The sequence below is a fragment of the Rattus norvegicus genome, chromosome 10 (genome assembly GCF_036323735.1).
Source record: "Rattus norvegicus strain BN/NHsdMcwi chromosome 10, GRCr8, whole genome shotgun sequence".
Classification (NCBI taxonomy): Eukaryota; Metazoa; Chordata; class Mammalia; order Rodentia; family Muridae; genus Rattus; species Rattus norvegicus.
In genome coordinates this window covers 65,221,571-65,249,278 of record NC_086028.1, presented here as the reverse complement: position 1 = coordinate 65,249,278, position 27,708 = coordinate 65,221,571, and the positions used below count along the sequence as shown (strand labels likewise).

Here is a 27,708-nt window from a genome sequence, read left to right as displayed (position 1 = left end):
ATTCGGTCCTGCTGGCTTGGGGGTCTGAGCAATCTAAGCGTGACTTTGCAATGCAAGACAAGAGCAAAGGTAGTGTGGAGCCAAGCGCCCCTCTGTGATACACGTTTTGTCACACAATCCACGCTCACTTCCAACTATTCCCAATCTGCTGCTTTTCCCATCCCCTGCCCCAGTTCTTTCCCCTCACCTGATCAGGACCATCCTTCTTCTATTGACAGAGGTCATGTCAGAATCTGACTCCAAGGTGCATACTTCTGCATGCCTAAGAATGTTTTCCTTCACTCCCTGTGGAGGGATGGCTTTGCTGCAGCTGGCACTGTGCTGACAGTCATGTCTCTCCACCCCTGGGACACCCTTCATTGCCCTCTTATAGCCAATGCAGCCTCTCTTGGGTGATGGTCTTCTCCTCTGCTGCCTTGAAGGTTTGAGTCTCACCCTGGCGTTCTGGGTGCCACTCGGTGTGTTCAGACGAGAATTCCCTTTTAGTTGCTGTGAGTGGGATTAACTGGGGTTACCGATCCAAGTGCTATGCCTTGTACGCTGTTCTTATTTCAGTTCCCTTTTCCCTTGGATTAGCATCTGGAGGCTGCCATAGCAAATCAGCCACAAACATGTCAGAAAAGAAAACAACGATGAGACCTGCTTTTGTAATTCTGGGGAAGAGAGGTCTAAGACTGGGTGTTATCAGGGCTGTGTTCTGAGGGTGGGATACCTTGTTTCCTTGGGTATTTTGTATGTGCATAATTGGTCGCTTTCTACAGAAATTGTGAATTCTTTGGGCCCTGAGTTGAGGTCTTCCCCCACAAAAGTATGTCTTATTCTACAGAAAGGATGAGCGATACATTTGAACCAAAGTTTCAACTTGCCACTGTTTTTTTAAGTTATTATTGAATATGTATGCACAAACATCCATGTGTGCGTGTGTGTGTGATGGGTGTGAGCAGTATTCATGCCCCAATTCTCCTGTGAATAACCTCATGGAGTTGGTTCTCTCCTTCCACATGTATATGGGTTCCAGGCTTACACAGCAAGTGCTTCTGCTGAGCCTTCTTTCTGGCTGTTCAAGGCTGTTTTTCTTTGTGGTGGTGGGATATGAGTCTCACAGGTACATAGATAGAGATGGCAAGGCCAAGAGCTGGCTACTTTTGGTCAGGAACCTCCAGAGCAGTTTCTCAGTCTACGCCTGAAGCATCTGGTTTTGCTCATCCACATTTCATTGGTCACAGGCCTGTGCCCAAGCATCGCCACCCATTAAGCCATCTCCCTGGCCTGTAATGTGATTGGATAATCAGAGCCATCAACATCGGTGTGATCATTCTTGTTGTTTTCAATTATGTTATGTGCATGAGTATTTTGCTTGTATATGTGTGTACATATATATGTCTGGTACCTCTGGAACTGGAGTTACAGATGGTTGTAAACCACCATGTAGGTGCTGGGATTAGAACCCGAGTCCTCTGCAAGAGCAGCCAATGTTCTTAACCACTGCCCCATCTTTCCAGTGCTCTTCTTGCTTGTTTTGTTTGTTTGTTTTGCTTTGCTTTGTCTTTTTTGAGACAAGGTTTCTTGTGTAGCCCCGGCTGTCCTGGAACTCACTCTGTAGACCTGACTGGCTTTAAATTCAGAGATCTGCCTGTCTCTGCCTTCCCATGCTGGAATTAAAAGGCAGGCACCACCACTACCCAGCCACCCTCATTCTTAAGTACTGCAGAGAATTCCATGGAGTGGGCAAGGCTGTTGTATCCCACCTGCCCATTCTCTTATCGATTGTCATAATGCTACTTGATAACGGGACTGGACACACCAGAGCCCCTGTGTGTTTGCTCTCCCTACTCCACTGCCTCGTTCTCCTGCCACCCTCCCTCCCTCATGGCCTGTGAGACGAATCACACCCTCAGCTGCATTCAGCAATGACAGTTCCTTTAGAGACCAACATTGTAGTCAGTTTGGGGCTTTAGAATCTCTCACTTTACAAAAGTCAATAAACAAATTTTGGGGGACATCTACTAGGGAGCTAGGTCTGGAACCCAGCTTTGTTCCCTTCTCTGGGTGGATTCCAGGCCCGTAGGAAACAGTACAGAAGCGCCATACTGGACAGTGTGATTCTAGTCAGGGCAGCCAGCCATGTGCCTCGGGACTTCTCCATCGCTCTAGCTGACATCCATCACCTTCCTACTTGGTCATCGCCATCTCTGCTCAATGTCAGACATTTCCTCTTCTCTCGCAGAAGGAAGTTGCTATTTCCTTGGTTATTAGCAGCATAGGGGGATCAACCCACATTGAGAAAAGAGGCAGGGGATGGTGAGTCAGACAGAAGACTTGGAACCTCCTCTCTCAGATGCCGAGTCTAGTAGGAGGGAAACCCGTCTTCTAGAAAAGAATATCCTGCCAGTTGATAATGGGGCACCATTAGTCAGGAGGTGTCTGTGCTGTGTGGCTGTGGCAGTTTAGCACTGGTGAACCCCCCTTCCCTTCATCTACAGTGTCCCAGAGCCTGCTTCAGTGAGGAACAATGTAGTTGGAGTACAGAGCTGAGGGTCTGACTCAGTGTGAGTCTGAGTCACTTCCTCAACCTTCCCAGGTCTCAGTTTCCAGATCTGTAAAATGGGAAGTGAGACATTTACCCACAAAGGGTTTCTTGAGAGTTAAATGACATCACTCACAGGAAGGAATAAAAAGCCTAAGGGGTGTTTGTATGTTCTACACTAGGACCGGAATGTCGTCTGTCTGTAACACAGCCAGCAGGAAGTGGTGTTGTTGGATGGGTGCATCCCCTACAGGGATTCGGATCGAGAGTCTACCTAAGGAAGGGAAGGCCTGGGCTCTGAGCCTGGGTGGCACAGCCCTGAGTTCATCTGTTCGCTAGTCTTTAAATTGAGAGGTTGTCTTCCCATTGGCGTTAGTCGTGCCGTAGGTAGGTAGGCAAGGACGCACATCCTCCTTAGCTCTGCCCAGTTATCATCAGGATCACGTCATGACGGAGGAATTGCAGTTCAGATGTGCCAGGGAGCACGTCGGCATGCTGGCAGACACATAAATGCAGGGTGTCTCTAGCCCAAGCACCACCTCCAGGAGGCAGTCCTGGGGCCTCAGCAAGAGGACCCTCGATTCCTGGAAGCCACTCCCCAGGGGCAAGCTTCTGAAGGGCACTGGGCTTTTTCAATAGAGTTGATTAAAAAACAAAAGGGTGTGTGTGTGTGTGTGTGTGTGTGTGTGTGTGTCTGTCTGTCTGTCTGTCTGTCTGTCTGTCTGTCTATCTGTGTACATGCTCTATGGCACACCTCTGACAGCCAGAGAACATCTTTCAGGAGCTGGTTCTTTTCTTCCACCACACCAGGGACCATCCTCAGGTCATAAGGCTTGGTGTCAGGCACCTTTTTCCTCTCGCTGGCCTCTCTATAGAGCTTAATTTGTGGATTTGATCCTTTCCTCCCTGCCTGGACCTCAGCCCTAGCTCTGCCCTTCTGGCTACTTTAGAGAATCTGAGTTCCTGAATCACGGAGACCCTGAGCCACTGTGACGCAGCAGCCACTCAGCTCCAGCTGTCACCCACAGACACTGCTTCATGCGGACAGTATTCTGTAACAGCAACGAACCCAACCAGCTGGGGGGTTGGGCCAGCTGCCCAGTTGCCTGGGGCAGCAGTGTAGACAGCCGCCAAGTCCACTGATGGATGGCCTTTGTGCAGCTGCCCTGCAAGTTGGGTGAACAGCGCGTCCCAGGTTTCCCAGGAAAGCCCTCACCCTCAGGATAGTTGGGGAGGCTGGTCCCCTGTCTGCAAGCTAAGGCTTGTCTTTGCTTTTGAGGGAGATGATAGGCAAGCCATAAGCTTGCTCTGTTTGCCCTGTTCCTACCAGCTGACCTAGGGCTAACCAATTATGCTAGGCTGGCTGGCCAGTGAGGCCCAGGGATCCCCTGTCTCAAGTTTTTCTGTCCATTCTGCACCCTGAACTTGGGTTTTCATGCTTTTGAGTTAAGAACTTTACAACTGTGCCACCTTCCTAGACCTTCTTTCTTGTTTTTAATTTTATCTTTAATATGTGTCTTTCTTTTTCAGCACCTGTCTGCTCTGTCGCCTTGTCCCTTTCCCTGTCCCTTGCTGTCTATCTGCCTAAGAGACTCCCCTAAGCCTGGCTCTTGTGAACAGCACACATTATGGCCAGCATACGCTGCTCAGGGATTTCAGGAGAGCAGTAAGGCCTTGGGCTGCTCATCCAGTCCCACACTTGGGCAGCTGTGAGAAGTGGGAGAGCCCATGTTGAGGGATGACTATCCACCTCATGGTTGCCACTGACAGCTTCTCTGAGATCCTGACAGAAGACGGACTCCCCAGAAGTGGCAAGCAGCCTCAGACTTTCAGGACTGACTGACTCAGGAGGTCTGAAAGGGTTGGACAGCTAGCAAAATAATGGTCTCCAGAGATATAAGCCTTCTAGTCCCCTGAACATGTGAGTCTGTCCCCCCTCAACCCGTGGCCCCTGTGCTAAAATGGACTTTGCAGAGGCAAGAATATTAAAGATCCTTGACCTGGGCAAGCATCCTGGGTTCTCCAGGTGTTCCCTGGATCTCGAGAGTTCTAAGGAGACAGGAAGTCAGAGGAGGAGGCAATTTGACAACATAAGCAGAGATGGGAATGATCTGCTACCAAGCCAAGGGGTGATGGCAGCCTTGAGGAGGTAGGAGAGCCAAGAATCAAGAATACTTCTCTGCTGACTCCAGCAGGAACCTGCCCTTTAGCTACCTGATACAGTAAGAGTCATTTCAGAAGTTCTGGTACCGACTCCTCTAAGGGAATGCACTGACAGTGTCTTAAGTTACTGGGTGTGTGGTAACTTCATCTAAGACGGGGTTACACAGTGCGCAACCAGCTGTTGTGGCTTCAGACTGAAAAACATAGGATCTCCTTTAACGAGACGGGCCTCGGAGCCTTTGGCCTTAGAGTCCGGCACACGCATGCTCTGTAGAAGGGGCTCATTCCCACCGTGCTGCGGAAGATCGGTTCCGTTCAGTCTCTAAAACAGGGGGCTTCTTAATTTCCACCCTCCCAGCTCAAAAGTGGTCCCTGCAGCACTGATACCTGGGGAATGGCACTTGAACTGCAGAACTGGGGCTCCTGGCCAGACACGCGGGTCATCAGCTTCGTGCCCACAGGGCTCCAGCTGGTTCTCATGCGCCTGAATGCTTAAAAGATGTCTTTTCAGAGCACCTCGGAGAGAAGTCTTCCCCATTGGCCAGAGGGGGGAACAGAAAGCCTGAGTGTTTCCCCGAGGCACACATGGCTAGCGTGTGGCAGAATCTGGGCAATCCCAGAACTGGAGGCTTTGCCAATAAGGGGGATGGGGATTTAGCTCAGTGGTAGAGCGCTTACCTAGGAAGCGCAAGGCCCTGGGTTCGGTCCCCAGCTCCGAAAAAAAGAACCAAAAAAAAAAAAAAAAAAAAAAAAAGAATAGCCCAACATCAACCCTGAGACCTTGCTTCTTGCCCTGTTGTCCAGATGGTGCCCACGCCCCTCCCCCACTTCAGAGAGTACAGGAGAACACAGGGTTTCTGCAGGGCATTTCCTAGCTGTCCCCACGCCCTGCTGAACAGCACAAACACTTTGGAGCGTCTACTTCCATTTTTGACACCTGGCCACACCCCAGACTCCCTGAGTCAAATCGGGCGGGGCCTTTGAACATTTTGAAATCATCCCTGAGGTGGTTCTGTAGCAGTTTCAGCTGTTCTGGAAGAATTTTAGGCGTGTCAGTGTATAACAGCAAAGCATACAGTCAACCCTGGTATGTGAAGCCGGGAGGAAAACAGGAAGACTTCACAGAGGTCCTAGCATCTAGGTTGCGCCGACATAACGTCCAGCTCTGCTCACTAGACAAAAGTCACAGGATGGTCGCCCAGCCGTTGTTCCTGTGCCTCTGCTTGCCTGTCTGTGGCAAGGGGGTCTTCACCGTGGAAACAACACAGGCTTCTAAAACCCAGATGGGTTCTAACTGACCAACAGCTGTCACCCTCAGGTCACCAGGCCCAGTGACATGTGTGCGACTGGCCAGTCAGATCCGTCTCTAGGAAAGATGAGAGCTGGATTAGCCAGGAGAAGCTGTTTCTTCTCTGGGCAAAACTTCAAGGATGAGAGAGACGGGGTTCCCTAGTCATCCTGTCCACCACCCCGAGCAAACGGAGCTGAGGCTGGAGCGAGGGCCCTCTGATTGCAATGAGGACACTGCTGGGCAGCAGAGGGAACCCACAGGCAAGGAAGCTTGACCTCTGCTTTCTCACCTTCCATGATTCTTTTTCTGGAAAATTCCCAGAATAATTTTATTCTGTTACCCAATGTAGTTCAGTACTCCCCATCCCCATTTCATGACCACAGAGATGGACGAATCAAGTTGGGGTTTGTCAACCCAAGTGGAGATTTGGGAAAATGAGGAGACTGGCCCCAAACTCAACCAAGGCATGATAGGTGTGCCTCTGCCCTTCCCTCTCAACCACCTCTGCTTCTGGTAATCCCAGTAGGCTCCCTGGAGGACCCTTTGGCTCTGGATCAGCCAGGGCAGGACAGGGTAACAGAGGCCACACCAAGAGTTTAAGCGAGGAAAGCTAATATAAGGGTTTGGTTCTAGAGGAGAGGAAAAAACCAAACCAAAACAAAACAGGATTCTCATAGAAGCCCCTTGAAAAATCACTAGAAACAACTCGTAGCACTGGGGCTGAGGAAACAGACTGCAGGAGGTGACAGGGACCTAGGAGCCACAACCAAACCCCAGGGCTGCTGCTCCTCCAGCTATGCCCCCTGGCTCTGCGGGAAGGCTGACAAAAGCTGGACACAGGGACAAGTTCCACTGCTGTGCTGTGCTGACAGGAATACAACCGGCAACAAAAAGGGGAAGACACCTTTGCCCTCTGTTGGTGCATCTCCTACCAGGGCCTTCTATGTGTAGTGTCAGAAAGTCAGCTAGCAAAGGAGTCTGGGTAATATGGTCACAGAACCAAGCTGAATAACAACTGGTAAGCTAATAGGGGCTATGTCCTCTGTCCTTTGCACTCCAGCCAAGGGCCAGGTTGTCCCAAAGAAACACCCAAGTCTGTCACATGTGCCCTTCTCTGGGCCCAAAGCCTGCATCTTGGAACACAGTGTGAACTGAATACATTATTCTGCCAGGCAGGCTCTGCACTGCCAGAGGAGGAGTGCCCTGGGTCCTCCTGCGAGAATTCTAACCTGTTTTGCCTGAGTCTTCTCCAAAAGGCTTGGCAAGCCTAGACAGGTGGTGTGAGGATGGCTGTGGACCATTGGCCTCTCCCTGTGACTGCCGCACAGTCCTACCTGTCTGGAAGTTAGCAGCACTCAGGTCCGCCTAGACAAGGGCCAGATGAGAAGATGGCCCTGGACTTGGGCTCCTTCCTGTTACCTCACCCTGTACTTAGTACCAGAAGCCCTGTCAGTACTGGGTAGAATGTGAGGCCTGAGAATCCTGTGCTCAGCAGCCATGGGGACACTGGGGCTACTGGAAGGTGTTAGACTCCTGCCTGTTTCGCTCTCTCTGCCTTACGCACGAAGGAGAAAAGGCATGGGCATTTGGATGTTAGTCATACCGTGCCCACTGCTTCCAGACTGGAGGACATGGGCATATTCTGTGTGATTTCATGAAGTATGAACCCTTGCAGCTGCATGGGTTATTAGCATGAACTCCCGTATCCCTCAGGGGCTGTTACATAGTTACCTGTCACATGCATACATGCTGAAAACGCTACATTTTTTTTCTTGTAATTTTGCTTGCAGGCAGCAGTATACAGATACAATGATTTGTTTATGTTTATGGTACTGGAATTTAAAACTAGAGTCTTATGCCTCTTGGGCAAGCATTCTGCCAACTGCATTGTATTATCAGGCCCTTCGAGTTATCTTTACTTTTTATTTTGAGGTAGACTCTCATGAACTTAACCCAGACTGGCCCTGAATTTGAGTGAGTGTCACCTCTCACTTTGGTCTCTCAGGGCTGGAATGACAAACCCGTGTCACCCAGCCTGGCTTATTTCTTTTTTCTAAAGACTCATGCTCGCCCATCTTGAACTTCTGGGTTGAAGCGATCCTTCTGTCCCCTCTGCTCCCACAGTGGCTGGGACGTAGGTCTGGACCGCCACCTCCTGCTGCTCACATCCTGCTAATCACACCCGTGTTATGGAAGCCAAAGGGCAGCCTGTCTCGTGTCTCCCCATACACGTGCTATTTCTGTGCCCTCTGCACTTTCCTGCAATGTTCCCACTCCGTATCATCCCCCACCCCACCCCAAGACCTTCCTTTGCTTAGACCCCTTTGCAACGGATTCCCGTACTTTCCAGTTTTCTGAATGAATATTTCCCTTTCATTCACAAAAAAAGGGGGGATTTTTGTGGATATTTGATTTTGAGTCAACAGGTGTCTTTTTCTTTCTTTCTTTTTTTTTTTTTTTCTTTTTCTTTTTTTCGGAGCTGGGGACCGAACCCAGGGCCAAGCGCTCTACCACTGAGCTAAATCCCCAACCCAACAGTTGTCTTTTTCTTGTCTTTCACCCATGCTTTAAAGATATTCCTGTCTTTCTGATGAGTTGTGGTAGGTATTTATCTCATGGTTTCCTTGTATGAAATATGCTACATTGTTGCTAGCTGTTTCCACAATTTTGACTTTATGTTTGGAATTTGGTAGCCTGGTTATGTGCTCAGGTTTGTAATCTGCACATAGCCTGTTTAGGGTTCCTTGGGATTCTTGGGTGTATAAATTTATCTTTCACCAAATACTGGAAAAACTCAGCCACTGTGTTCTTTTACTTTTAGTTTTTTTTTTTTTTTACTTATTCACTTTACATCCTGCTGACTGCCCCTTCTTGGTGACCCCCCTCCCACAGCCTTTCCCCCATTCCCCCTCCCCTTCTCTGAGCAGATGGGGCCCTCCCTGGAAACCACACACACACACACACACACACACACACACACACACACACACACACACACACGTCTCTTTGAGGCTAGGCCATCCTCTCCCACAGAGGCCGCACAAGGCAATCCAGCCAGAAGAATGCGTCCCAAGTTCAGGCAACAGTTTTTGGGATAGCCCTGGCTCCGGGTGTTCAGGACCCACATGAAGACCGGGCTGCACATCTGCTACATATGTGTGGGGAGGCCCAGGTCTCCCATGTCCTGAGGTCCTCTGTGTACCTTCCTTCTCAGACTCCTGTTAGGAATGCTCGGTTTCTGAAAGCGCCTCACGGATCTCCAAAGCTCCTGCAGCCATCCATGGGATGCTGAGTTCTGCTTCTTTATCTTTCCTGATTGCCTTATTTTGCTCAGAAACGGTCTAGCACGGACAACTCTAACCAAACCTTCACCAGATCTCTAAATTCAGTTGTTTGAAAGATCAATATTGATTGGCCGTTGGACAGTGTCTTAGCTAGGGTCACTGTTGTTGTGAGGAAACTCCATGACCAACAGCAGCTTGGGGAGGAAAGGGTTTATCTGACTTACACTTCCACACCGTGCTCCATCATGGAAGGAAGTCAGAACAGGAACTCAGGCAGGGCAGGAACCTGGATGCAGGCGCTGATGCAGAGCTACCTGGCTTGTTCCCCAGGGCTTGCTCAGTCTACTTCCTTCCAGAACCCAGGACCACCAACCCAGTGGCTTCCTTACCTACAATGGGCTGGGCCCTCTCCCATCAACCACTAATTAAGAAAATGACCCACGGGCTTGCCCGTGGGTATAGAACCTCTCAAGTGAGGATCCATCTCTCAACCGACTCTAGACGGTGTCAAGTTGACATAAAACTAACCAATGCAGACAGCCAATAGGTTGGTTCCTCTTTGACCAGGTGACTAGCTGTCGTCCAATCATACAAGGAGTAGTGACAAGGAGGAGTGAGCCGTGGTTACAAACAGGGTGACCCAGGGATCACTAAGTGAGCAGCTCCCAGAGAGGGAGTTGCAGACAGATACTCCAGAGCAGCTCTAGCTGGGACTGTGCTGAGTAGGACCGGGTCTTACACTTATGGTTACTAAGCCCCCTGAGTGCCCTGGATCCCAGAGGTCCGGAGTCACGCACAGCCTGGCCCCAAAGAACTTCCCATCTAGGGACCCACGGGCTAGTCAGTGGATATGCAGGAGCAACCCTCATGGCTCAGGAGTCCCTAAAACTGTCATCTTAGTGGCTGCCTTAGTCAGGGTTTGCATTGCTATGAAGAAGACATAGAAGACACATAAGGACATTCTATTGGGGCTGGCTTACAGGTTCAGAGGTTCAGTCCATTATCCTCAAGGTGGGAACATGGCAGCGTCCAGGCAGGCATGGTGCAGGCAGAGCTGGAAGTTCTACATCTTCATCTGAAGGCTGCTAGGAAAAGACTGACTTCCAACGGCTGCCTGAACCGCTCTCCCTGATCCTCCAAAATGAGACCTGTTCAGTAGAGCGTTCTGCACTCAGTTCTGAGTGTTCTGCCTCTAACTCCTTAGTGTTGGGGTCACACACGTGAGCCGCCACACAGGGCTTCCGGGGTCACACACGTGAGCCACCACACAGGGCTCCAGATAGGTTTGTGTGCATGAGTTTGATCATTAAATGTCAACTGAAACTTTGGGGGTTTTTTTTGTTTGCAATATTTTCTATATTAACAATTAATATAATCTGAACTAAACAAAAACCATAATTAAATATTTGTAATATTATTTAATAGTTTGACAGCACTTCTTAATCTTTTAATAAACTTATGAGAGTATGATTATTATTTCCTCCTTCCTCTCATCCCTGCAACCCTTCCCAAACCCCCAACTCTCTTTTAAATTCATATCCTTCATTCTAATTATTCTTTAATTATTATTGTTACATATATATGAATACATATATAAACGCATCCCGCTGAGTCTGTTTAGTGCTGCTCATATGTATATATGTTTAGGGCTGAACACTTGGGATTGGATAAGCCTGTAGGGCACTTGTCTCTTGGGAAGACTCATTCTCCCTCCCCCGGTGGATTTTAATTGGCCCATAAGGTCTTCATCTAAGGGTGGGCCTGTGCCTTCCCCCATCCATGTTGACGAGTCCGCTGGTATTCCGGCCTTACTGAAGCAGACACATTCTTCAGACTTCGTGGGTAGAGCTTCCCTGTCATACTAAAAGACCCGATCTTGCAGCAGACTTCTTGGTCATCTGGCTCTGAGAACTTTCCACCCCATCTTCTGTAATGTTTCCCAAACCGTACGTGTGAGGGTTGTGCTGTAAATGCATTGGCTGGGGCTCGTCCTCTGAATATGAGCCAACTGTGACTTTGTCGTGATCTCTGTCCACTGAGAAAAGAAACTTCTTTGATTCAGAGCGAGAGCTGCACTTTTATTTGAAGATTTGGAGCTTCTGGGCTAGTTTTTTCCTTTAATTTGTTAAAGCATATACATGTGTACATTTGAGAAAGAGACCATATGTGCGTGTGCGTGCATGCATGCGTGCGTGTGTGTACAGGCCAGAGGTCAGTCTTAGGTATTGTCCCCTAGGAACCACACACCTTGTTTTTTGAGACAAAATCTCCCACTGGGATGACTTGGGGGGCACACTGAAATCCATCTGTGTCTGTCGTCCCCCCCCCCCAGCGTTGGGCTTGCAAGTGCATCCCACTAAACCTGGTTGGCTTCCCCTCCCCCATGTATTCTGGGGGAGCAAACTCAGGTCCTCATGGTTCTATGGCAGACCCCTTCCCAGCTGAGCTATCTTCCCAGCCCTAGGTTGATTTTTTTGCTAAGCTCTCAGCCTGCAGGAGTTAACTCTGATAGAAATGATCTTCAACTCATGGCCAGGTGACAGGGGACACAAGTCAGAAAAGAAAGCATTGGAACCGACAGAGGTGGCTAGGAGACTTGTTGGTCCTGGACCTCTCTCCCATCTGAATCCTTTGCTTCCCCTGCCCTCCAGCACCCAGCCTCCCCAGGATACTGCAGAGCCAGCAGGGGCTCTCTCAGGCCTATCACCACGACAGGCTGTCTCCATGGTAGCAGACAGTCTCTGCACCAAGCCTGTTCATGGAGAAGCTAGAAGGAAAACAGCAGTTCCTTTGTGACCCGACCTTTCCTTGGGGACTCTAGAAGCTGAAAAGCCTTCTCCCTGCTGTTCCCAATGAAAGAGCTGCAGAGAATCAGAGTGCAAGGAGAAACCCGGGGGTCTGACCACAGGGCTCACCACAACCCCACTGCTAAGTGAGAGCAGGCTGGGGCTCCTCTCCACTCAGAGAAGCCCCTCAAGCCTGTGTTAGGAGCTGAATTCTGTGGAATCCCTCCAATCACGTATGGAGCGTAGCTCAAGTGAGGTCTTCAGGGATGTGACTAAGCTTACAGAGGCAGGAGCTGACTTCACAGGACTGTAGTCTTCCTCAAAGAGAAAGCACTCACAGTGTGTGGATGCCCAGCCAGGGGGCCATCCGTCGGTCACACTAATCTTAGTCTTCGTGTTCTGCAAAACCCCCCTGTATTGAAGTGTCCTAATCTGAGGTCTTTCTCCCTGGCAGCCTGAGCAGACCAAGATGGCCAGGCTTCTCCGTGGTTGTATTCCCATTCCGGTCAGAGCATCGGGGGAAACCCCAGCTAATATCCTTGTGAAGTGCTGCACTGGTTTTCTTTGCCTGGTAGCAGGTTGGTTTGGCTTGGAGTAGAGTGGGCTGCACTGATCCATTCGTCTCTGCCTCCCAGCATTAGGATCCCAAGTGCACGACACTAAACCGGCATCTAGATCCCTCCGTTGAAAGTAGGTTGCACCAGGTGTGGAGTGTGTGGATCAGGGCCTTGTGACCCACTGGAAAGAATGGGCGAGGTGGGGAGGGGTGGCAGGAGGGGGTGGTGGTAGGGGTGTGTGTGTGTGTGTGTGTGTGTGTGTGTATGTGTGTATGTGTGTCCGTGTGTATGTGTTTCTTTCCTCATCCCAGCAGCTGTTGCCTACTCTTGAAGCCCCAACTCCATCTCCTCCCGCCCCCCTACCCCATAAACTCCAGCCTCCCCTAGTAGCTCAGAATGCCCCCAGCGTGCCCTATTGGCCATTCTTCCATGCTAACACATGAGTTGTCTGCCTATGTGGAATTTACTTCCTCTTCTGCTCTCATTGCAAATGCTCAGTCACCCTTCAAGTCCAGCCCATCCTTGGGGTCCTCCTCCAGGAAGTCTCCTCTGAAACTCTGACACCACTCACTCGTGCACTTTGCGTTTCTTACTTTTCTGGTTTCTAAGATGAAGTCCTGGACAAGAGCAACTGAAGGCAGGATGGGTTTGTTTTGGTTCCCAGTTGGAGGCTGCATTTCATCCTGGCAGAGAAATCGTGGCACCGGAGTTCGAACTAGTTCAACTGAGACTGGAGCCAGGAAGCAGAGGAAGGTGAAGTGGGTGTGTGTTGGGGGTCGGGGGTTTCCGAATTCCTCCTCTCTTACAATGCACATATGCTTGCACGCACATCAGAAGACTAAATTTCCACTTGTCATTTGTCACTGTGTTTGAACCACCAGCTTCTGAGGATTATCCCATCTCTACCTTCCACCTTGCCACAAGAGTGTTGGGACCACACTAGTGTGTCTAGCCTTACATGGATCCTGGAGACTCAAACCTAGGCCTTCATGCTTGCCCAGCAAGCCCTTGACCCACTGGTGGCTAGTTCTGAGAGGAGGGAGCCTCAACTGAGAGAAAAGCCAATATAAGAGCAGGCTGTGGGCAAGCCTGCAGGGAATTTTCTTGGTTAATGATTGATGTGGGAGGGCCCAGTCTATTGTGGAGGTTGCCACCCCTGGGCTGGTGGTGCTATAAGAAAGCAGGCGAACAAAGCCATAAGTACCAAGCTAGTAAGCAGTCTTTCCCCATGGCTTTTGTATTTGCTCCCGCCAGGTTCCTAGTCTGCTTGAGTCCCTACCCTAACTTCCCCAGTGATGGACTAGGCTATGGGACTGTAACTTGCAATAAACCTTTTCCTCCCCAGGTTGATTTTGGTCCCAGTGTTTTATCACAGCAATAGAAACCCTATCCAAGGAAGCTCTCTAGTTTTTATTTAATCTGGGACCCCAGCTCATGGGTTGGAGCCACCCACAGTTAGGATGGGTCTCCCCACTTCAGCTAACCTAATCTAGAAACTTACCCACAGACAGAGAGGTTTGTCCCCTATGTCTATTGACAATATGTATATGTCACACACACACACACACACACACACACACATCAGATGCATATGTACCACATACATGTATTTATCCACATGTATTTATGCACTATATAGTGTATATGACTCTGGGTAATTGAAACCACAAGATGACTCCATTAAAAGGACATTGGGGGAGCCAGGTCGGCTATGCAGTCACTGGATACAGAATGCTCTGGGAGTTTCCCACTGAGCCTGCTAGCAAAATTATCCATTTGAGCATTATAAGTAAATATTATCAAGTAGGCAGATTCAAAACCACAGAATCTATGAGTCATGGGGACTGAAGATACCTAGTTAAGATTGTGACCGTAAATACAATTTTATTATATATGCATGACATCCCCCATATATATACATGTATATACACACACATATATATACATACACACATATACATATCCCCCATATATATACATATATACACACATATATATACATATATACAACCCATATATATATCTCCCATATATATCCATGTATATCTATCTCCAAGCCTGTAACTCTCGTTGCTATTAGATTTCTCCTGTGAAGGGTTTCAGGAGACAGTGATAATAATCACCTTGTTCCAACGTCAGCTAGGTCTTTACTTGATCCCATAGCAAGTGCTTGAGAGCAACAGGCGGGGAGGAGAGGCGGGGTACTTGGTTCCTCTGGCACCTGAGTCATCTGCCAAGAAGGACCTGTCCTTGCTCCATCCATAAATGTGAAGACCCCAAAGACGGCTGCTTGGAATAGACAGCAGATCTAAGGCAAGGAAATCACAAGCCCCAAGCCCCAAAGGACTTGTTTAAGAATGAGGCTCCCCTGCTTGGGGTAAGAAATGTACAAATAGACACGAGGACCTTGAGAACAGTGAGCTAGTGGTAATGTGTCCAGCACTGAGCTCCACAGAATGGACCACCTTTAATCAGTAAGTCTTAGCTGACCTGGCTACCTGCTACCTGGTGGGGTGTGTGTGTGTGTGTGTGTGTGTGTGTGTGTGTGTGTGTGTGTGTGTGATAGTTCAGTAGGAGAATGCTTGCCTAGTATGCACAAGGCTTGCATACCATCTCCAGTACTGCACCCACAAAAGCGGTACTTCAAGAGTATGTTTTTATATATTTTGGGAGTACTTTTCTGAATATATTCTGAGATCAAGTTCAACACCGATCACTTATGTACCAAGTCTCATGTGGCCGCTGGGTGTGAACTAACAGTAGATTAAGGTGTGGAAGTGACCCTGAAGCTTTGTCCCTCAAAGAAACTTCTATCCTGGCTTAGCTGGGAGCCGGTGGTCAGGCTGAGGTGATGAAGCCTGACTCATTTGATCACTCACTTTGCTACAGACACTGTGGGACTACAGCAAGGAGTCAGACCGTGAAAGGCCACAGTTGTAGAGGGATGGCATAGATGGGAGTGGACCCAGGCAAATGTGATGTCTGCAGAGGACAGAGCTGCTGCAGTAGCCAAGTAATCACTACTCAAATTTTGGGGATTAGCGGCGTACAATTCCATCCGAAAATCCATAACACAGAGAAAAAAACCATGAACTCTCAAGGGCAGAGTGTCCTCCTGTAGCTGAGACTCACTGGAGGAGAGAGACTTCCTGGAGGAAGAGGCCATGTGTAGGCTTTGAGCTTTAGTCTCCCGGGGATTAGTGAGTTTTATGAGAACAACACAATAGGATTAAGCCACATCAATCAAAGCTGGCTTGGCTTTGGCTGGGAGCCCTTGAAAGGGTGAAGAGGCAGAGGCAGCTGGGGGTTTTGGTCTCATTTGGAGACAATGGCTTTTATTAAGAATGTACCCATCACCAGATGTGCAAGGGATGGCTCAGACAGGACCACTACTGGACCACCCGATCAGTGAGTGGGGTCTATACTGTTGGTAGAGCTGTGTTACCCAGTTGGCTTGACTAATGTGTTCCCAAGGAAGTAAGCTGGTGTGGGGGCAGCGGGGAGAAAAATCTCTTCCTGGTTATACAACTGGAGGATCCTCTCCTGTGGTGATATTTGTCCCTGGCTGCCCTCCCGCACCTCAGTAATCAATCCTTCTCAGAAAGAAAGCTTGCTGGGTAAGGGGGAAAGGTGGACGAGATCCTCCCGTCCTTAGGAGGAGGAAACAGAAAATAGAGAAAAATGTCAATCTTAGCAACCTGATGGGATTTTACATAGCAAAGAGAAAAGGCTTCTCATTGAAAAAAGAATAGGGTAATTGGATGAACACTGAACAATTCCATAATGCTTGGGTGACACTGGAAGCCAGTGAGCTGTCCCCTTAGAGAGTACAGCAGGAAGGGACTGGAGGGCCTGCTCAGCTCCTGCTCTGCCTCATGCTAGACCAAGCAGGTGAGGTGAAGAAAGGCAGGAAGCCATGCTGACTTTCAAGCCTTCAGAAAGGCCACCAGTCCTTAGATCACTGGGTGGTCCCAACAGCTTCCTGAGAGCAGGAAGGACCTCTGTGGTTATGATACCTGTTTGACAATCAGATGCTCAAAGAATTAAAGTAGTTTGCCAAAATCTATGCATTTGATCACTACCTGCGCAGGGTCTGGGCTCTCCCCTTCAGCCAGCTGCTCCTGGGAAGGGGATGAGGGAACAAGCCCCAGCACACTGCCTGCCATGAGATCTCTAAATAGACCTTGCTTTCAGTATGAACATCACGTCCAAGTGAAGATGAGAAAAGGGGCTGAGAGGGGAATGGGTAACACTTTCCGAGGGGCCAGTGTTTGTATGAGCAGCACTTCCTGAACCTGCCATGGTCCCTGAAGAGGCCACAGGTCTTGAAGTAAACGAACGTAGACATGTCCAGAGTCCTCTCCAGGCAGAGCTGGTCCAGGATCATGCCAGCTGGCTAGGTGACAGAGGAGGGCAGACTGTTTGGCCTGGAGTCAGGCCAGCCTGACTGAAAGAAAGAGTCATGTCACTCTGCCCTGAAGCTTTGTGGTGTCACCCTGGTTATTGCCACCCACCTTCATCACACCTCACCCCACCACAGCCAACTGTGACTGAGCGGATCTCTGGAACTTACAGGTAATGGCACCCTGCCTGCAGCCTGGGTGAGGACATTAGCACACGGCTGTCTGGGGGCGGCAGGAGGTATGAGGGCTGTCATTATCAAATACAGGAGTCCAGGAACCCGAGAGCAGTTAGGAGCATGCACCGCTCTTTCAGGGGACCTGAGGTTGATAACAGCACCCATGTTAGGCTGCTTACACTCACCTACAACTCCAGCTGCATGGGATCTTAAGCCTCTGACTTGTGTGTGTGTGTGTGTGTGTGTGTGTGTGTGTGTGTGTGTGTGTGTGTTCGTGCACACACACACACACAGAGATAATTAAAGAAAGATTTAAATTTAAGGAAGGAGTAAACTCATTAAAAGGCTTTGTAAGCTCAAGGACATGGTCGTTGCCTTCAGGAAGTTTAGCTGTCACCACTTAGAGATAACTCTCTTGGGCAATCTACTTACAGATTCTTGTCCCAGGAACCAAGGGCACAACTGACATCGACTGGCCCAGAGCCAGGGATGTTAAGTTCCCCATAATGTGTAGGGTAACTCTTCACAACAAGACAGGCTGCTTGGAATGCCAATGGCTTCCTCCCAGAAGATGCTGGTTGGAGGTCAGGCTACTCAGGGGCCTGATGATGAGGTCCCTATATTCCCCACCCCCATTCTGCAATGCAGACTCTGAGGCCTAGAGAAGTTAGGATCCTGGAATCTAAGCCGAGTCATGAATTTCCTCTGCAAAAGGGCAAAGTGAGGCTTTCTATTTAGGTGAATGTGGTAGGGGTGGGGGATGAAAGACTGCTTCAGGGTAGGTTCTTAATTTCTTTTTTTTTTTTTATTAACTTGAGTATTTCTTATATACATTTCGAATGTTATTCCCTTTCCCGGTATCCGGGCAAACATCCCCCTCCCCCCTCCCCTTCCTTATGGGTGTTCCCCTCCCAACCCTCCCCCCATTGCCGCCCTCCCCCCACCAGTCTAGTTCACTGGGGGTTCAGTCTTAGCAGGACCCAGGGCTTCCCCTTCCACTGGTGCTCTTACTAGGATATTCATTGCTACCTATGAGGTCAGAGTCCAGGGTCAGTCCATGTATAGTCTTTAGGTAGTGGCTTAGTCCCTGGAAGCTCTGGTTGCTTGGCATTGTTGTACATATGGGGTCTCGAGCCCCTTCAAGCTCTTCCAGTTCTTTCTCTGATTCCTTCAACGGGGGTCCTATTCTCAGTTCAGTGGTTTGCTGCTGGCATTCGCCTCTGTATTTGCTGTATTCTGGCTGTGTCTCTCAGGAGCGATCTACATCCGGCTCCTGTCGGTCTGCACTTCTTTGCTTCATCCATCTTGTCTAATTGGGTGGCTGTATATGTATGGGCCACATGTGGGGCAGGCTCTGAATGGGTGTTCCTTCAGCCTCTGTTTTATTCTTTGCCTCTCTCTTCCCTGCCAAGGTTATTCTTGTTCCCCTTTTAAAGAAGGAGTGAAGCATTCACATTTTGATCATCCGTCTTGAGTTTCATTTGTTCTAGGCATCTAGGGTAATCAAGCATTTGGGCTAATAGCCACTTATCAATGAGTGCATACCATGTATGTCTTTCTGTGATTGGGTTAGCTCACTCAGGATGATATTTTCCAGTTCCAACCATTTGCCTACGAATTTCATAAACTCGTTGTTTTTGATAGCTGAGTAATATTCCATTGTGTAGATGTACCACATTTTCTGTATCCATTCCTCTGTTGAAGGGCATCTGGGTTCTTTCCAGCTTCTGGCTATTATAAATAAGGCTGCAATGAACATAGTGGAGCACGTGTCTTTTTTATATGTTGGGGCATCTTTTGGGTATATGCCCAAGAGAGGTATAGCTGGATCCTCAGGCAGTTCAATGTCCAATTTTCTGAGGATCCTCCAGACTGATTTCCAGAATGGTTGTACCAGTATGCAATCCCACCAACAATGGAGGAGTGTTCCTCTTTCTCCACATCCTCGCCAGCATCTGTTGTCCCCTGAGTTTTTGATCTTAGCCATTCTCACTGGTGTGAGGTGAAATCTCAGGGTTGTTTTGATTTGCACTTCCCTTATGACTAAAGATGTTGAACATTTCTTTTTTCTTTTTTTTTTTTTGGTTCTTTTTTTCGGAGCTGGGGACCGAACCCAGGGCCTTGCGCTTCCTAGGTAAGCGCTCTACCACTGAGCTAAATCCCCAGCCCCTGAACATTTCTTTAGGTGTTTCTCAGCCATTCGGCATTCCTCAGCTGTGAATTCTTTGTTTAGCTCTGAACCCCATTTTTTAATAGGGTTATTTGTTTCCCTGCGGTCTAACTTCTTGAGTTCTTTGTATATTTTGGATATAAGGCCTCTATCTGTTGTAGGATTGGTAAAGATCTTTTCCCAATCTGTTGGTTGCCGTTTTGTCCTAACCACAGTGTCCTTTGCCTTACAGAAGCTTTGCAGTTTTATGAGATCCCATTTGTCGATTCTTGATCTTAGAGCATAAGCCATTGGTGTTTTGTTCAGGAAATTTTTTCCAGTGCCCATGTGTTCCAGATGCTTCCCTAGTTTTTCTTCTATTAGTTTGAGTGTGTCTGGTTTGATGTGGAGGTCCTTGATCCACTTGGACTTAAGCTTTGTACAGGGTGATAAGCATGGATCGATCTGCATTCTTCTACATGTTGACCTCCAGTTGAACCAGCACCATTTGCTGAAAATGCTATCTTTTTTCCATTTGATGGTTTTGGCTCCTTTGTCAAAAATCAAGTGCCCATAGGTGTGTGGGTTCATTTCTGGGTCTTCAATTCTATTCCATTGGTCTATCTGTCTGTCTCTGTACCAATACCATGCAGTTTTTATCACTATTGCTCTGTAATACTGCTTGAGTTCAGGGATAGTGATTCCCCCTGAAGTCCTTTTATTGTTGAGGATAGCTTTAGCTTAATTTCTTTCAGCTACGTGACAGCAATCACTCCAGAGCCCGTGTTCTTCCTTGACTTTCAAAGCTGCCTCTTCCAGGCCTGGTTGTGGCAAGCAGAGGTGGTGTTCACCAGGCTCCCCAGTGCATACAGCACCACCTTCCAAACAGATTGAAGGATGAGATGGTCTGGTCGGCAGGGCTTGGATGTGCTGCAGAAAAGAAGGGAGGAGAAAGTGGAGGAGAGAGGAGAGAGATATCTTTGGATGTTTTCTATTTCTTAAAGCCGCATCTGAACAGCTTTGATGTAGGTTCTCTTAGGGGTGCTGGTTTCTGGGATTCATTCTCTGAAGCAGGCAAGCATAGGGGATGGTTGAACAAACTGGGACTCTACTTGGCATGGACTGTACAAACATCCCTCTTTTAATAATATACTTAACAGCTTGAGACCCTTACCTGTATTGCCTATATATGCAGTTTACCTCTCTGAACAGTGTGTCTAGGAACCTGTGGGCTGGAGGGATGGCTTAGCAGTTAAGAGCACTGACTGCTCTTCCAGAGGTCCTGAGTTCAAATCCCAGCAACCACATGGTGGCTCACAACCATCTGTAATGGGATCTGATGCCCTCTTCTGGTGTATCTGAAGACAGCTACAGTGTACTTATAAATAAAATAAATAATAAAATGAATAAATAAATAATAATAAATAATAAATAAATAATAAAATAAATAAAAAATCTCCCTCTGCATCAAGCTTGTCCTCTGAACAATAGAATAAGATCCCCTTCTCCTTAACATAGATTACATCAAGTCAGTACTCCAGTTATGTTCTGTATGAGGATAGGGGGAACAGATCTGGCCTAGACTGGTTTTGGGTGAGGGCACTGTAAGACAAATGACCTCCTCTTAGGAAGGATCTTCTCTCTACCATCATAAGCCTTTGCATAACTGAGTGAGAGATGACTAAAGTCAGATGCATTATGAGAAAGGTGCAGGAGCCGTGGAAGGAAATTACGTACAAAGGTCTGCCCATCAAAACAGAAAACTACTCAACACACGTCCTTAGTAAGCTTGTGCAGGAACCCATAAAAATGCCCCATGGACTCTCTAACTCCTGTGGCTTCTGTCATTCTTGACAACATTATCACCTGTTCTGTGGCATTGCAAATCTGCATTCCCTTCTCCCGTTCTTAAGCTGAGAACTGGGAAACTCTGCACAGACCCTAACTACTGGTAACCTCTGCATGGTCAGCCCCTTCAGGACAAACAAAGATCAGATCCGCATGGTCCACAGACCGGCCTGGTAGCACAGGCCTGGATCCAGCACTGCCGATGCCGAGACAGAAAGGTCTGATGCTTGAGGCGAGTCTGGACCACATGAAGAGATCCTGACTGAAAATCAGAACTCATACCTAGCTGACCCTCCCCTAGAGTCCAGCTTCTTTAATTTTTTAAAAACTTTTTAAGCGTGTGTTTGTGTATGTGAGAGCATGTGTGTGGGAGGGTGGAGATCTGGGGATAACTTTACAGAGTCCGTTCTTTTCCTCCACTTACGAGGGTCCTGGAATCGAACACGGGTTATCAGGCTTCATGGTCAGGCAGCAGGCACCTTTACCCACTGAGCCATCTCACAGGCCTGGGAGCCCGGATTCTTAAATTAGATGTGGGAAGTTAAGACAAAAAAACAAATCTTAGCAGCAATAATGATTTCTGGATGTGAATAGATTAAAATATTCATTCGAAATCAAACACTAATGAATCAGAGATGTTTCTGGAGGTGCTTGCTTTTGTGACTTTGTAACACTTCTCCATATCCTTGGTTCTGAACAACATTCAAAAATTCTGCACACTGCAGGATCCTTGAAGCCACTCAATGCTTCTGAATGTTGCCCGGAACATCTCGGCTAAGGTTAGAGACCACGGTATGTCATGAACCATGGTGTTTTTACTGTACCTATAAGGTTTTCTTCTTTTATGGGAATGCAATGGTCTAATTATGGAAAAACAAAGTATTTCCCTGGTTTTTTTACCTTTATTCCTCAGTATATATCAAATTAGTGTGTCTTCGGGTTGGATCGTGTTCAAATGTTTGGTTTTAAAACTCACTGAGTTACTGGCTTGAGCTTCAAAAGCGATATTTAAAGAATTTTGGCTTGAGATTAGGATAGAATTTCCAACAATTTCTTAAAGGAAACTAAACATACTTCTACTGTCTTGTACTATGTGTTTCTGTGAAGGGACATTCTTCACATGGACAATGATAATATCAAAATATTGGCCAATTTCATAAACAGTGGAGATGTTCTGTGTCCTGGAGTATTGATATTTGGTCAGTAGTTAATTCTTTTTGTAAAACAAGCAAGGACATATTAGCACATACATTTGTTTTTATCTTTAATAAATAGTTAAGTTACACGTCTACCGAAGAATGGTTTTAAAACAATGATCTGGTATCAGTAAATGTTTAATTTGTATTCCTACCTTGCAAACCTACATACCTAAGGTTACATAAAAATTACTCAGGCAAAAACAGGGAGTGGAGAGACATTAGGAGCCCTGGCCTGAAGGCCCTAGGAGATCCAACCTCGAGAGTTCAGACTGCCCCTCCTGGACTTAAGGGGTCAAGAATGGCAGGAGTAGACCAAGAGTGTGCAGGGCTCTCCACCTCCTGCTCTGTGGAACTTGCCTGTCCTGCCTCCATGTTCCCCTTGGTCCTCCAGATATCAGTTATTCAAGCATCATCTAAACATTATAAGCTGCTATAACAAACTACTCCAGGCTATGCAACTTAGAGACAACAGAAATCTATTCAGAGCCTGAAGGTGGAGAAATCCAACATCAAAGTGCCTGAAGACTCTAGGTCTGAGGAGGGCCAGTTTTCTAGCTCATAGAGGGTAGCAGTCTATGAGCCCACACAGTAGGAAGCATGAGGGGCCCTGACCACCTCCTAAAGGCTGTGTGAAAGACAGAGACAGAGACAGAGTCAGTAAGAGTCAGATACAAAAACAATCAGGAGAGACAGAGAGAAGAGAGTAAGAGAACAGAACACAAACATCTAGGCCATAGCAAGCAGCAGGCTTAAGACCTTGAACCCAATCAGCCCCCCAGACCTTGTACCTGCCTGAGCCAGGGAGTCAGGCGGCAGGAACTACAGATACCGTGAATGCAGCCCTGACCTGATGCTGAGGCCACTGGGACTTGGCATTACCAGGACTGCGATCTTGGGCAGAGCGTTAACCTCCTAAAACTGAGGTCAGGGAGCAAATGGCTCCCTCCTTTCCCTACCTTGTTCTTTCACTGTATTTTGTGAAATCTGCACTGTGAGAGTAACTTGCTCTCATCCTAGCTCTGCCAAGGTCTCCATGTTACCTCTTGTCCTACATCTTCCTTGAGAGGAACACGACCACAGAGCTATAAGGCCCCTGTGAGGTCTCACTGGAGGCATCCCCTCTCCCCCACCCCTGCTACCCTCTCTACCTCTCCACAGACCCTGGCGTCCTGAATCCATTTTTCTCATTCGGCACATGTTCTGTTCTTAAAGATAATACCAAGCCATGTATCATGCTCCCCACCATCATTCTATTTATTCTAAGTGACATCTGTAGCCATGACTATTATTCCTTTTTTTTTAAAGATTTATTTATTTATTATGTATAAGTACACTGGTACCGTCTTCAGACACACCAGAAGAGGGCATCGGATCCCATTACAGATGGTTGTGAGCCACCATGTGGTTGCTGGGAATTGAAATCAGGACCTCTGGAAGAGCAGTCAGTGCTCTTAACCGCTGAGCCATCTCTCCAGCTCACCATGACTATTATTATTCTGGTTCAGGGAGTTAAACCCTTGGACATGAAAGACACACCCTCAACTACTGAGCCTCAGCCTAGGCCCTGACTTGTTAGTGTTATGAACTACCTAGTATTGCATAGTGTGAGTCCTGCACAGTTTATTTAACCGTATTTCTGTTAGTGGACATTTGGGTTTCCATCACCACAGAGAACACTTTGGTAAGAACCTGCCTCACTGTGTGCCCCTGTGAGAGAACTTGTTTTGAATATAAAACCTTTGAGTAGAACTGCTAGGGTTTGGCCACCAATTGCTGTGTAACCTTCAGCTTCCAACATGAATTCACTATAGTCCCTGTGGGAGGCTCCATCTCCTGAGGTGTTGGCTGGACAATAGGACAACTGAAAGGTCCGTGGCTCTGCCTGGCCAGCTGGGACTTCCTTGTGGCTTGGCAACAAGGAGGAGCACTCCAGACATAAAGGTGGAAGCTTCAGGTCTCTTGGTCTGGGCGGGGAGGTGACACAGCCTTGATCCATCAATTCTTTCAGTCAAAACAAAAGATTCAGGGCGAAGCTCGAGTGTGTACGGTTCCTAGAGAGCAGCATCCTGTGTCTTTATCGTTCGACATTCTTTTTTTTTTTTTTTTTGAGATTTATTTTTATTTATGTTTCTCTCTCTGGAGGTTGGGGGATGTTTGTGGAGACTGGAAGATGGAAACAGATCCCTTGGGGCTGGAGTTCAGGCCCCTGTGGAACCAAATTGAGGATGCTCCAGTCCAGTGAGAGAGCTGCCTTGTAGAGTTTGATTCCTCTCGCTTTGGCCAGACCGGAGCCTCCGGATCCTGTCTCTGCCTCCCCAACACTGTGACTACAGACACATCACCATGCTGGGCACTGTTTTATTTTTCTTTTAACTGAACTGAACTTGGGTCTTGTTAGTTGCTAAAAAAAGGACTTACCTGGCTGTGTACTGAGGCAATCTCCCTACCCGACCTGGGCAGCTTTTAAATTCATACTTCCAATATCGGAAATCCAAATACAAGCGCTTGTCTAAATATACAAGGGTCCCCTCATACTTGGTGGTGTTGGGTTATGAAAATTGTGTCAACTCAATAGGTGTGAGACAGTGTCACAGCGTCATGTAAAATTTCCAGTTCCCGGGTGAAGCGAAGACCCTGTTGGTGCAGTTTACTGGGCTGGCTCCTCTACTGTTTGCATTTTAAATTCTTTACCCACTTTTACTATTTATTCTTAAAGACAGTGCTACTTTTGATCACACCTTTGTGTGAATGCGTACACAGTGCAGTTGTCCACGGAGGCTGGAGTCGTTGGGTCTTCTGGAGCTAAAGTTATTGCAGGCGGTGGCCAGCTTCCTGACTTGGATGCTGGAACCTTAACTCGGGTCCTCCACAAGAGCTGCACTCACCCGTAACCACTGAGCCATCTCTCCAGCCTGCTTTACCCATTTGTCTCAGTCAGGGTTTCTATTCCCGCATGCAACATCATGACCAAGAGGCACGTTGGGGAGGAAAGGGTTTATTTAGCTGACACATTCACATTGCTGTTCATCACCAAAGGAAGTCAGGACTGGAACTCACACAGGGCAGGAAGCAGGAGCTGATGCAGAGACCATGGAGGGATGTTACTTACTGGCTGGCTTCCCCTGGCTTGCTCAGCTTACTCTCTTATAGAACCCAAGACCACCAGCCCAGGGATGGCACCACCCACAATGAGCTGGGCCCTCCCACCCTTGGTCACTAGTTGAGAAAATGCCTTATAGCTCAGGGAGGCATTTCCTCAAGGTAGGCTCCTTTCCCTGTGATAACTTTAGCTTGTGTCAAGTTGACACACAGACCCAGCCAGTGCCCCATTTATAAACTAGTACGTTCAAACGACTTTGTAGGAGGGGCTCTTGATATATTCTAGGGACTTCTTCCACATGCTATAAATACTTCTCTAAAGAAGGCTGGGTGACAGAAGACATCAGCAGAGCCCGTCAAAGAGCTGGGAAGTACAGCCAGGAGGTGCTGGAGCACACCTTTAATCCCAGCACTCAGGAGGCAGAGGCAGAGGCAGGGGCATATCTGTGAGTTCGAGACCAGCCTGGTCTACAGAGCAAGTTCCAGGACATCCAAGGATAGACAGTGAAACTTGTCTAGAAAACAAATAAAAACCAACCAACCACCAAACAAGAGCTGGGAAATGCAGACATCCAAAGCAGGGAGTCGGGAATGTAGGCAATGACTGGCGTCTGGCCAAGTACGTACCAGAGGCTTCTGGGAGGGAGAGGAGAGGAGAGGGTCAAACTGCTGTAAGGTTTTTAATGCAGACTATGAGCTCAGTGTGCAAGGTGCTCACACCCCAACAGCCTGTGAGCTGGGCAAAAAGGGCAAAGGTCTGTGGGAGTGTGCTCTGGCCCACAAGTCCTACTCGTGTGGAGTGGCTCAGGGTCATGTTGCAACACTGCTAGGTGACCCAGATCAGCCCTGCAGGGCTGAGGGAGGAGGAGGCACTAAGTAAACAGCCACTCCTGCCACTTGAGGTAGCTTGTTTCTGGCTCTCTACATGCCAGTTAGAGCCTCAAGGGGCCTGTAATTGAAGGCACTTCAGCCTGTAATTCTGAGGCTCTGCTTCCCGGCTTGGCTGGACCGTGGGCAATGACACTATCTCGAGTGCCTCATCAGGAGCTCTGGCATGAGATGGGCAGGCAGGCAGGCTCTGGGCTGCTGGGCAGGGAATGGGCAGACGGTAGAGCCAGAACTAAGAGCAGTAATGGTTGCCTCAGCTCCTTCCTGCCTGGGACACTGGGGTCAGCAGCACGCACACCACCATAGGGCATAAGGGACGGGGACAAGGCAGATTGCTCCAGGACTGAGAGTGACAATCCCACTTTGAGGTGTGAAGAAAATGTTATATACAAATACACTCACTGTAGCATCATTCAGAGTGTTTTCATTTACGTGTGTTTATTTGGGGTTGTTTAAGTGTGGCACATGCCACAGCTCTGCTGTGAACATCAGAGGACAAACTATAAGAGACAGCTCTCTCTCTCTCTCTCTCTCCTTCTACCATGTGGGTTCCTAGGATTAAACTCAGGCCGTCAGGCTGAGCAACAACCCTCTTTACCTATGAGCTATCTTGTAGAGCCACCCTTCACGTAATTTTGAGAGCTATCCAATGGTGGGGGGGGGGGCTTATTTAATTATGGTGCATCTGTAAAATGGTGTGTCTTAGAGATACATGAAACCTGGTAGAGACAGTTTACTATACACATACTGCTGTCTCCTTCCCTGTCTTAGTCAGGGTTTCCATTGAGAACAGACACCATGACCAAGGCAACTCTTATAAGGACAATATGTAATTGGGGTTGGCTTACAGGTTCAGAGGTTCTGTCCATTATCATCATGGCACAGAGCACGGCAGTGTGCAGACACACATGGGGCTGGAGGAGTAGAGAGTTCTACATCTGGATCCTGAAGGACCCTAGCCTTATACCCACTGCCTCAGGCCAAGACTAGACCAAGTACCAGCTTCCCACCTCGGGTCAAGGCGAGGCCAAGTTTCATTCTTCACCTACAGTTCTCAGGAGGAGGAGGAGCATTCTTGAAAAACCACAGAATGTACTGACTGATAGTCACCTGACCCTCTGGTCCCAGATTGAGTTCGAATGCATGTCGTGTGCTTGCTAGCCAATAGATTCAAAGGTCAATGTGCTTAGCCAATAAGTTTAAACTGTAACCTTGCTAATGTAACCTGTACCCCTAAAAAGTATAAAAACTGCTTGTTACAGCCATTTGGGGTCACCCTCTAGTCACTCACCATGAGGAGCTGATTGAGTTTGCATCGAACTCAGTTCTCATGTCTCA

General features: G+C 48.1%; 1 protein-coding gene and 1 long non-coding RNA gene across 5 annotated transcripts in view; one reads left to right on the top strand and one right to left on the bottom strand.

Moving 5' to 3' along the window:
• Nucleotides 1-27,708, bottom strand: part of Faul2 (FAU ubiquitin like and ribosomal protein S30 fusion like 2) — a 733,200-nt gene that overhangs the window by 106,654 nt on the left and 598,838 nt on the right. The window lies entirely within an intron of this gene.
• LOC102550051 (uncharacterized) overlaps nt 12,986-27,708 on the top strand; it is a 35,629-nt gene continuing 20,906 nt past the window's right edge. Inside the window, exons 1-2 of one of the 4 annotated variants that reach the window (XR_357735.5) lie at nt 16,521-17,183; nt 21,910-21,976. This is a non-coding gene — a long non-coding RNA (uncharacterized LOC102550051). Of the gene's footprint in view, nt 13,362-16,510; nt 17,184-21,909; nt 21,977-27,708 lie in introns of those variants that run through there. The other 3 variants (XR_010055695.1, XR_005490376.2, XR_010055696.1) reach the window with 3 other exon arrangements.